The sequence below is a fragment of the Rattus norvegicus genome, chromosome 8, assembly GCF_036323735.1.
Source record: "Rattus norvegicus strain BN/NHsdMcwi chromosome 8, GRCr8, whole genome shotgun sequence".
In the NCBI taxonomy this organism is placed as follows: domain Eukaryota; kingdom Metazoa; phylum Chordata; class Mammalia; order Rodentia; family Muridae; genus Rattus; species Rattus norvegicus.
Genome location: NC_086026.1, coordinates 61,534,047 through 61,546,490, shown reverse-complemented (window position 1 = coordinate 61,546,490; position 12,444 = coordinate 61,534,047). Strand labels below are relative to the sequence as shown.

The 12,444-nt window shown below is 44.1% G+C and overlaps 1 non-coding gene across 1 annotated transcript; it reads right to left on the bottom strand.

Annotated features, from left to right (window-relative positions):
• Positions 1–2,453: 2,453 nt before the first annotated feature.
• LOC120094503 (small nucleolar RNA SNORA17) lies at positions 2,454–2,583 on the bottom strand. The gene has a single exon (XR_005488808.1). It is a non-coding gene; the product is annotated as a small nucleolar RNA SNORA17 (small nucleolar RNA).
• Positions 2,584–12,444: the final 9,861 nt, after the last annotated feature.

Genomic DNA, 12,444 nt, shown 5'->3' with positions numbered 1-12,444 from the left:
TCAGACACTGCCTCTGAATAGAATGTTTTAAAAATAACATTATTGGGTTGAGAAGTTGACTTAATCAATAAAGTGGCCGATGGGCCAACAAAAAGCCCTGAGTTGATTTCCAGCATCCATGTAAAAAGCCTGGTGTGGTGGCCATTTGTGCACAAGCACCAGGTGGAAGAGTAGAGGGAGGCAGACCCTTGAAGTTCACTGGCCATCAGGCTAGCTAAGTCCATGAGCTTGGATTTCAGGAAGAGACACTGCCATAAGGAGAAGACGGTGAGTAACGGAGGAAGGACAGCACTTTGGTCACCAAAGCCATACATCTGTACATACTCCCACAGGAACCGTGCATACACCACACACACACACACACACACACACACACATGCATATACACACACAAACACATACACACACATACATACACACACAAACACACACACACACATACACACACATACACACACATACATACACACACACATACACACAAACACACACATACATACACACACACATACATACACACAAACACACATACATACACACACACATACACACAAACACACACATACACACACATACATACACACACATACATACACACACATACATACACACAAACACACATACATACACACACATAAACACACATACACACATATACACACATAAACACACACACATACACACACATAAACACACACACATACACACATACACACACACAAAGACATACACACACATACATACACACACATACACACAAACACATACGCACACATACATACACACACACATACACACAAACACATACACACATACATACACACACATACACACACATACACACACATATACACACATACTTTTTTAAAAATAAGAATAAAATTAAATAATAAAAATGAGATTTTTTCCCTCTGATAAATAAAAAGATGTTTGAAATGAGGAATGCGGAATGCAAAACAGCCTTTCTTCAGCCTTGAGGGTTATACTTGTGGGGGATTGTTGTTTGTTTGTTTGTTTCATCCAAGGGCACAAGACTGAGACACATCATAATGTTGTCTTAGCTCTCTTGCAGCAAATGCAACCTCAGCTCTCTGCATTCAGAAGGAAGAAGCCAGTTAAGCACGACGGAGTCTAAGGAAAATGAAAGTTTTGTGACTTCTGCTGGGCGTGCGATGTTCTGTGCTAAGCCTGCAGCGCTGGGAAAGGGCTATCACTTCAGAGATCATTTGCCAAGTGATGGTGGTCACTTAGTTCTTGTGGCTGGCCATCTTTGTCTCTAACAGACCGAGTACCATTCCCAACACAAGTCAGGTTTAAATATTTCTGGGTGAGGGCTTGCTAAGAGATAATGAATACCTAATTATAATTAAGGGGAATTAATTTATCTAAGCAAGTAAGTTTAGGTTTTTTCTTATAACTTTTATTGGTTCTCTGTGAATCTCACATCATGCACCCCAGTCCCACTCATCTTTCTCTCCTCCCTTACCCACCTGCAACCTTGCAACCTCCCCCCACAAAAGAGAAAAAATTCATTGTGGGTGCTGTAGTGTGTCACAGTGTGTCCCACGGTCTACCCTTTGACCACACTTCTTTGCTTGCAAATGTTCATTGCAATGACTTAGTCTGGTTCGAGGCCTCTGGATTCTGCTACTCTGTCAATACTGGATCCTCACTGGGACACCTCTCGGAAACCCTGTTTTTGCCCTGCATCATGGAGATCCTGTAGTTTTGGGTCTGTAGGGCCAGTTCCTTCATGCACTCCAACAATTCATAGATGGGATAGATTCGGGGTGGATCAATTCAAAGGCCTGGATGTAGCCCTGAGAGGTATCTGAGCTGGTTAGCCCGACACCTTTCCCAGTCTCATGCCCTGAGGGCTGGTTCACCAGCAACAGTCACTACCAGGGCCAGCTCTACCCTGCTGCCCAGGCAGACAAGAAGCAGAGCCGGCTGTCCTACACTCATGCCCTGGAGGCTAGTGCCCCTACAACCTACACATCCAGGCTCAGTTCTTCTGTGCTGTCCAGGAACCGGGCCAGCTCTCCCAAGTGCTACAGCTGTTGAGAGGCAGGGTCAGCTCTCCTGCTCTCTTGACCAGAGTGCCAAGTCTCCCACCTGCCACAGGTGGTAGGGGGAGGGGAAGGAGGATATCTGTCCCTGGTTTGCACCACTGCTCTGAAGACAAATGGGAGGGCTAAGGAAGAAATCAGCTCTAGCCCTCAGACCAACAAGTCCCAGGGAGCAGACCAGACCAGGGATGTCTTTTTCCCTGTTTCCATAGTAACAGAGCCCTGCTGCTTCAGGAACCCAGATGTTCTGCCCTCCCACCATGGCAGCACAGACCAGGGCCCCACCATGGTACTAGGTAGCATCACTAACTACTCTAAGCTCCCCTGTCTGAGTTCCTTGGTGCAGGACTGGTGTTTGTCTCAAGTTCGGTTTCCCCCCCAGGAAATGTTAGGCTACTAACTGTTCAGGTGTTCATAGGTCAGAGCACTTAGTATAAACATAGCCTCTCTCCTCCTTGCCACCTACTGACGCACACCGGAAGGCAGCCACACCTGCGACATCTCTAGGAGCAGGGAATTTTAGTTTTTAATAAAGCTGGTAGCGTGGTAATGTTGTGGACGAGGTAGGAAGGGGAACTGGAGGGTACAGAAGTTCTTTGTCAAATTTGCGAAAACAAATAAGGAAGCTTTTGTGTTCCTGGGTTCAGAAGAGAGAACGGAAATAAGAGAAAATAGCACCCATTTGAGTGTCTACCGTGTTCCCTGCACTTGTTAAGTTGTTCGATGTTTTTAAATGACTTGGAGCTATTTTTAACCTCTTAGAAGAATGCATAGGAGAGGAAAATGACTCTCCAACCCCAGCGCAGGCAGAAGTCTGGCTGCCAACTGAACCAGGGTCCTCAAAACTTTCAACTTTTCCTAAAGAGCTTGGCACCAATGCTATCTTTAAACAAGAGTCAAATATTCTTTAATTTAGGGCACTAGACTCATGGCTCAGCAGCACTGCCTGGTCGTTCAGACGGCCAGGGTTGGACTCGAAGCACCCGCATGGTGGCTTGCAACCCTCCAGAACTCCGTTTCCATGGTATCAGATGCTCTCTTCTGGTCCCTGATGTCAGCACTGATGTCACCAGGCACACATGTGGTGCACATTCCTCTGTGTAGGCAAACATAAAGTCTGTAGAAACAATTTAATCAGGCAATTACATAATGTAGTCTTGAAGTTAAAAACAGTAAGTACACAATGACATACATGTTTCATCTCAGCACTTTGGTAAGCAGATGCAGGTGATCTCTGTGAGTTCAAGGCTGGCCTGGTCTACATAGTGAGTTCCAGGACAGCCAGGGTTCTGTAGAGAAACCCTGTTTCTGGCCAGAGAGATGGCTCAGCCGTTAAAAGCTAGGCTCGAAACCAAAAGTATAAGAGAAACCCTGTTTCTAAAATATAGAGAAAATGTATAGACTTTTTATATATTACAGTGATAGACACATAATATATGCATCACAGACTATACATTTTCTAAGACTAAGATACAATTCTTTTCTTCTTGACATATAAATTCTTTAAAAGTGAATCTGTGTTGGTAATTTTAAAGCCAAAATCTCTTACTAAATTTCGAAAACTATAAAAATGAGGAAGCACTAACAACTTCCTTAGTCAGTCCACCTACCATTACAGTTCTCTCCCCTTGCCTGGTGATAAATTACATAAATTCTAAGGGGAGGGGAGAATAAAGGGGAGTAGAGAAGGGTTTGTGTACACTAACATTATGCTAATGCTGATTTCTGCACAGTGGGATATTTGGCATTTAATAATGCTTATTTCATTTACCTGTATTCCACGATAATTATACATTGCTTGGGTAAAAGAGAAAGATAAATATAAGAAATCAACAGAGAGCTAACGGGAAAGATAAGTATAAGAAACAGAGAGCTAATGTTGAATGGTATCCAACCTTATTCACCCATGGCCCAGTGTCTGGGAAAAAAGCTGCAAAGTTCTGATTAAACAGAACACACACACACACACACACACACACACACACACACACACACACACACACACACACACACACACCAGAACCCGAAGAAGGAAATACGAAAGGATAGGTCCAAATGTTTATCCTGCCACACTAGGAAATGGCGGGAGGATACACGCCATGTTTCGGTGTAACAGGAAAATGCATGGTGGCATGGCTCTCCTTCACCCACACTGCCTCATCAAATCCTCTGCCACAGTCTCTTGACACAAAGACCCACGTGCTCTCTCATAACTCTCTTATTGGCTCCCTCCTTCCACACTTTGATGTACAGTGACTTGGCTGATGGCTCCATGCCAGTCTTCTCCCAGTTCCTACAAACATAGCTCCTTTTCTCTGAACCATGTGGCTTTTGCATATGTCCTCCTGGGTGAGACTGTCTTGTCCCCCATAGTCCCCAGTGTTTCTCCATGGAGACCCCTAAGTCGCTCTCCGGGTCCCAGTCAACATGCTGCCTCCTCAGCTATGTCAGATCAGCCCACCCCTCATGAGGAGTAACAGCAGTCACCCCACTGTGTGCCCTCACCCCACTGTGTGCCCTCACCCCACTGTGTGCCCTCACCCCACTGTGTGCCCTCACCCCACTGTGTGCCCTCACCCCACTATGTGCCCTCACCCCACTGTGTGCCCTTCTCGTCCTTGGCCTCATTGCCCTGACTCAGCCCTAGCGTCACTCCCCTCACAGTGAAATCTGTCATGACTTGTCCCCCAGACACATATGAGCTTAAGGGTTCCTTGCATTGTCTTTTCTTCCTTCCTTCTTATTACGTGAGATCTATGAAAGAAGAGCATAACCATCTTTATGGTTGTGTCTTTAACTGACACATGGTTAGCACTCAGCACATATTTAAATGAATGACCTTTGGGGCTACCTAGCACAGGACACAAAGTAGGAATAATCACTATGCCTCTACTTCTCCATCTGTAAAGTGGGTGGTAGAAAAGAAGACAAGATATCAAAGTTGCTAAGAGGATCGCATGTGTTACTATGTAAAGGGTTTAGCATAGGTCTCGCCTTAGTTTCACCAATAGATGTCCCCTAAACACACATGTGTTAAAGGTTCGATCCTCAGAGTGGAACTACTGGGAAACAGAAGAAGCTTTAAGAGAGAAGGCCTGGCTAGAGGCTTTTATTTTTTTAATTTTTTAATGGATTTTTTATTTACATTTCAAATGTTATCCCCTTTCCCAGTTTCCCTGCCATAAACACCGATCCCACACACCCCTTCCCCTGCTACTATGAAGATTTTCCCCACCCACCCACCCACCCACTCCTTCCTGCCTCCCCACCCTGACATTCCCCTACACTGGGGCATTGAGCCTTGGCAAAACAAAAGGCCTCTCCTCCCATTGGTGGCCAACAAGGCCATCCTCTGCTACATATGCAGCTGGAGCCGTGGGTCTGTCCGTGTGTACTCTTTGGATAGTGGTTTAGTCCCTGGGAACTAAATATCTGGTTGATTGATATTATTGTTCTTATGGGGTTGTAAACCTCATGAGCTCCTTCGGTCCTTTCTCTAACTCCTCCAATGGGGACCCCTTTCCAGTTCAATGGTTGGCTGCAAGCATCCACCTCTGTATTTGCCAGGCTCTGGCAGAGCCTTGCAGCAGACAGCTATATCAGGCTCCTGACAGCATGCACTTCTTGGCATCAGCAATATTATCTGGATTGGGTGGCTGCATATGGGCTGGATCCCCGGGTGGCGCAGGCCATTCCTTCAGTCTCTGCTCCAAATTGTGTCTCCATAGATCTTCCTGTGAATATTTTTGTTCCCCCTTGTAAGAAGGACTGAAGCATCCGCACTTTGGTTGTCCTTCTTGAGCTTCATGGGGTCTGTGGATTGTATCTTGGGTAATTCTGGCTTTGGGGCTAATATTCACTTATCAGGGAGTGCATACCATGTGTGTTTTTTTGTGATTGGGTTACCTCACTCAGGATGATGTTTTCTAGTTCCAACCATTTGCCTATGAATTTCATGAAGTCATTGTTTTTGATAGTACTCCACTGTGTAGATGTACCACATTTTCTGTATCCATTCCTCTGTTGAAGGGCGTCTGGGTTCTTTCCAGCTTCTGGTTATTATAAATAAGGCTGCTATGAACATAGTGGAGCATGTGTCCTTGTTATATGTTAGAGCATCTTTTGGGTGTATTCCCAGGAGTGGTAAAGCTGGGTCCTTGTTTAGTCCTATGTCCAATTTTCTGAGGAACCTCCAGACTGATTTCCAGAGTGGTTGTACCGGTTTGCAGTCCCACCAACAATGGAAAAGGGTTCCTCTTTCTCCACATCCTCACCAGCACCTGAATTTTTTATCTTAGCCATTCTGACTGGTATGAAGTGGAATCTCAGGGTTGTTTTGATTTGCATTTCCCTGATGACTAAGGATATTGAACATTTCTTTAGGTGCTTCTTAGCCATTTGATATTCCTCAGCTGAGAATTCCTTGCTTAGCTCTGACCTCCATTTTTAATAGGGTTATTTGGCTCTCTGGAGTCTAACTTCTTGAGTTTTTTGTATATTTTGGATATTAGCCCTCTATCAGATGTAGGATTGGTAAAGATCTTTTCCCATTCTGTTGGTTGCTGTTTTGTCCTAACAACAATGTCCTTTGCCTTACAGAAGCTTTGCAGTTTTATGAGGTCCCATTTGTCAATTCTTTATCTTAGAGCATAAGTCATTGGTGTTCCATTCAGGAAACTTTCCCCTGTGCCCATGTGCTTCAGGCTCTTCCCCACTTTCACTTCTACTAGTTTAAGTGTATTGGTTTTATGTGGAGGTCCTTGATCCACTTGGACTTGAGCTTTGTACAGGGCAAAAAGAATGGATCGATTTGCATTCTTCTACATGCTGACCTCCAGTTGAACCTGCACCATTTGTTGAAAATGCTTTTTTCCACTGGATGGTTTTAGCTCCTTTGTCAAAGATCAAGTGGCCATAGGTGTGTGGGTTCATTTCTAGGTCTCTAATTCTATTCCATTGATCTACCTGCCTGTCTCTATACCAATACCATACAGTTTTTATCACTATTGCTCTGTAATACAGCTTGAGGTCAGGGATGGTGATTCCCTCAGAAGTTCTTTACACTTATACTAAACCACACAAAGACCCAAGAAAGAAAGAGAACTTCAGATTAATTTTGCTTATGAATATTGATGCAAAATTACTCGATAAAATATTGCAAACCGAATCCGAGAACACATCAAAATGATCATCCATCATGATCAAGTAGGCTTCATCCCAGGGATGCAGGGATGGTTCAATATATGGAAATCCATCAACATAATCCACTATATAAGCACCTCTTCATGTTAAAAGTCTTGGAAAGATCAGGAATTCAAGGCCCATACCTAAACATAGTAAAAGCCATATACAGCAAACCAGTAGCCAACATCAAACTAAGTGGAGAGAAACTTGAAGCAATCCCACTAAAATCGGGGACTGGACAAGGCTTCCCACTCTCTTCCTATCTATTCAATGTCGCTCTCAAAGTCCTAGCCAGAGCAATCAGACAACAAAGAGAGGTCAAAGCGATACAAATGGGAAAGGAAGAAGTCAAAATATCACTATTTGCAGATGGTATGATAGTATACTTAAGTGACCCCAAAATTCCACCAGAGAACTACTAAGCCTGATAAACAACTTCAGCAAAGTGGACTGATATAAAATTAACTCAAACAAATCAGTAGCCTTCCTCTACTCAAAGGATAAACAGACTGAGAAAGAAATTAGGAAAATGACACCCTTCACCATAGTCGCAAATAACATAAAATACTTCAGTGTGACTCTAACCAAGCAAGTGAAAGATCTGTATGACAAGAACCTCAAGCCTCTGAAGAAAGAAATTGAAGAAGATCTCAGAAGATGGAAAGACCTCCCATGGTCATGGATTAGCAGGATTAATATAGTAAAAATGGCCATCTTGCCAAAAGCAATCTACAGATTCAATACAATCCCCATCAAAATCCCAACTCAATTCTTCATAGAGTTAGAAAGAGCAATTTGTAAATTCATTTGGAATAACAAAAAACCCAGGATAGCCAAAACTGTACTCAACAATAAAAGAACTTCTGGCTAGAGGTTTTAGGTGATTGAGAGTGTGTTCTCAAAGAGGACTCTGACATGCTTGTCTCTCTGTCAGTCTCTGTCATAGTTAGGGATCACCACAAAGCTGCTACCATGTGCAGTGCCTCACCCACACAGCAGAGCCAAGGTTCACCTCTTCAGAAACTAACTCCAAGACCAGCGGCCCATATCAACTGCTCTAAGGTAATTGTCTCAGCATTTCTAACTGAGTAACATCAAGCTTCGAACAGCAGGGACCATGCAGATGACCCCTGGGTAGCTTTACTGAACTCAGCAGTTCAGCTGAAGGTCATCTCCACATTTGGGTTGTTTTTTTTTTTTAATTTTGGTTAGGTTTGGTTTGTTACAATGGTTCTCTCTCTCTCTCTCTCTCTCTCTCTCTCTCTCTCTCTCTCTCTCTAGGTTCTTTTTAAAACCATATGTGTCTCCTGCATCCTCTATACTATAGAATTCTAAAGTATTTTGGAAAAGACTGCCTTTAATTCACTTTAACACAATTTGAATTTTGAATTGTGGTTTATCTCCATCTAAGTCCCTTTCTACGAGCTAGGAAACCTCCACTTTCCCTCACCTTCTCCACGAACTGCTCAACAATCTCTACGGAACACCTTTACCTGACAGAGAGAATTCCAGAATGTCAGAGCCATAGTTCCCTGAAGAGCATGGGAATCTGCACACATTTTTCCTCAAATGAGAAATAGCAAAAGAACAATCTAAAGATAAGTACAAATGTTTGGGGTCAGGCAGCCATCGTGAAGCCGGACTCTGAGGGCTGTTGGACAGAATGTTACTGGCTCTGCCTTACCTCAGAACAATCCAGAAACGAGTAGCCCTGATTCTATTGAGCAAACTTCCCTAAACAGTTTTCACTTCTCCTCAAAGCTTGAAATGTAACGGCTTTAACTCCACATTAGGAGCTCCAGAGATTCGAATGCAATTCTATTGGGAAATATCTCGTTCCGCAGAAAAGGCACAAGCTGCTAGGAGATCACACATCTTGATGGTAGCTAGAGACTATCCTTAATGAGTCTATGTTGAGTTGAGCTCAGAAGAACCAGGAGCTTTACAGTACGTACGCTTTAAGTGCGTCGAAAGGGAGACAGGAACAGCCAGAGTAAAGAAACAGACGTTGCACCACAATGGATCTGAATGGCTCTTTACCCGGGTCCGTTCTAAGAGCCCTGGAAGTCGGCCTCCTTTTTCAGTTCTGAAAACACCTTCGAACACTTACGGATGTTGTTGCCAAGTTTGCATTTAATACTAAAAGGCAGTTTTCTTTTTAACTTTTCTTTATTCGGCAAGGCAAACTCTGACCACTAGGTGACGCTGCTCCACAGATTTGTGATGAGATGGCTTCAGGCTTCCATACTTGTATTTAGGACAAGAGTGTGATTTTGCAACTTTTCTCTTAGAAGCATAAATCGACCGTCAACCCAAAACTTTTGCCTTCGTAGCCTACTTTGTATACTCTGCTGGCTTTGAAGCTGTGAAGTTGGAAACAGTCCTGTGCTGGAAAATGCGCTCTCAGATACCTGGTCCCTTTTTGCAACAATTGCGCCTCCCAGGATGCAGAGATTGCCTCTAGCAGTGGGAAACTGAATCCTCCCTGGTAGTTCCTGCAAGCAGGTCAAACGTATGACCCTCTCCTTTCCTCCAAGGGGAAGGGGTGAGGGGATGCACTTCCAAAATGTTCACTGGATGCTAGTTTACAAAACAAACAGTCAAACAAACAAACAAACAAACAAAAAACCTTAAATTTTGTGCTAAGATTCGGATCTCAAGTATGTGTCAAGCTGGACAAAGTGTGTCAAACTAGCACCCACAATAAATATCCAGATACTCTAGTTTTCGTTCCAAACGTCTGTTCCGCTTTATTTTATATTTTACACTTCCTCGGTATGTCTAATTTTGTATCTTTGCTTCAAGCATGTTTCTTTTTTTAAGATTTATTTACTTTATGCTTATGAGGGCTCTAGCTGTATATACACCCGTGCGCCAAAGAAGGGATCAGATCCCATTACAGGTGGCTGTGAGCCACCATGTGGTTGCTGGGAATTGAACTCGTGACCTCTAGAAGAATAGCCAGTGCTCTTAACCACAGAGCTACCAGTCCAGCCCTCAAGTGTTTTTCTAACTACTCATAAATCATTGTGATTTTAACAAGCTTTAAATCCTTGCCAGATAGTGATCCCAACGTCTCTGTCATCTTAAAGCTGGTGTCTGTTGAGGACTTTTTTTTTTCCATTCAGTTCGTTTGCTTATCTCTACTCAAGGTTAGTTATTTTTCTGCATGAATAGGAGTTCTAGATGTTGACCTTTCTGCTCAGATGGGAAGGTGTCCTGGGGCTTTTATTGTGAGACATTTTGAGTCTTGTGTTGAGATTCTAATTCTTGTTCAGACCTTCTTGTTTCCTCTGACACTACGCTGGCAGAAGGACAATTAGTGCCTACTGGATTCCTGAGCTCCAGTAGGAGCAGCATTATCTCCTACAACAGTAGGAACTGACGATTATTGCTGAATGGGCACCAAAGTTCGGCCTCTCCAGGATCTACTGTGGATGCCACTGTGTCTGCAAATGACAGGTACATCTTGTTACTGCTATGGAAACTTCACATTACTGAGAGGCAGAAGCTAGAGCTGGGGTCCACTATGGACTCCGTTGATGGCAGTGAGAAGCAAGAGCATGAGCCAATGACCAGGCCTTAGTGGGTGTGGATCCAACTCTTGTTTTGCTGGCCTTGGGCTCAGAAGAGGTGTTTTCAAGTGTCCCCTCTCAGCTGGCTGCCACTCAGCTTAAAGATTCGATGCTTTGCTTCAGGGACTGTCTGGTTTTGACCTTGTTTCTCCTGGGCCTACGTGGCTTCTCCAGTGTGCAGGTTTCTCCAGCTTCAAGCTGAGGACATAAAGGGAGATAGATAGATAGATAGATAGATAGATAGATAGATAGATAGATAGATAGATTAACACAAGAAAACCACCAACGTTGTTTTTTAGTTCTTGAGCTCCCACCCTGACCCCCCCACTCCCCCCACACACACACAGCCAGCATATTCTTTTGTCTGTTTCATATACAATTCCAGGGAGTTTTAGTTGGCTTTACTGGGAGAAATAAGGGACGCGTGTCTTTCCATATTCCCAGAAGCAGAAACAAGTGAGCATTTTAAATGTTTTGGCACAACAATCAACGTTGCTTTTCTTCTTGTTCATTCCCGAGTCCCATTGTCCCTCCCTTCCTGGAAGCCTTAAGTGTTCTGACACAGCAGCGGGGAACCCAGGTGATCGGGGGACCCAGTGTTCTCTTTCTATTTTGCAGAAGCCATACTTGCTTTAAAGGCACAAAACCCTTTGACAGACTTCTAAGAGTTCTAAGTGTAGAAGACTTGTTATAGACATAGAAAGATTAGGTGATAAAATCTGGACAGATTTAAAAATAAAAAACCCACAAGAGAAAGCATTCTTCCTAACACCAGGCAGGTAGGAACATGCACCATGAGACAGGCAAGTATCATCTTTCTCAGGCTTGAGCCCCATGGGATGTGTGCGCTGTGCGGGCCTCTGCGTAGACCTGCGGCTATGAGGACAGATGAGGGCATCTTACAAAGCAGCAACTGATGAGGTCTCTGGTGCTCTGAGCCATGGTAGACCACACTCACAGAGGTAGTAGGGGATGACAAAGGATAGCTAGACAGGACCTTCAGAAGGCTTAGCATTCCAGGCCCCTCAAAATCACTGCCTATCAGAAGTTAGAGAACAGAAGTCTGAGACGGAGTGGAGGGAGAGAGCAGCTGTGGACCTACAGGTCAGACGCGTGGCTGCAGGTGGGAGCAGATACATGGCAGAAAGGTGAGCTGGACTTGCAGAAGCGAGGACCAGCACACTGAGGAGGGAGGTGGCGACCAACCTAGGTCAGAAGCATCATCTCTCCTTCATCCCAAGCTTCCCCCTCTTCTCGGAAGCTGCTGTAAGGAGGAAATGATGGCGTCCAGGAGGATGACAGCAGGGGAGCACGGTGGAGGCCTGGAGGAAGGGCTGTCCCTGGCAAGCTTGAGCTTCTAACCAGCCAGCCCCAAATGCTAGACTAAATTCAGAACCAGAAGAGAACAAGGAGCAAGATTAAAACTGTTTGGTTTGATTTGTGAGGTATTTTTTTCTGCCCCCACAGATTCTCTCTGCTGACAGTGACATTTCTAAAGACCTTTTTTTTCTTTTTGCAGTTGAAAATTGCCATAGAGCTAGTAATTTTCTTTTAAAGAGAAATTTTCGTTTTAAAAGAAAATCGTCTCACGCTAACACCTTTGAGGTTTAAAGGGT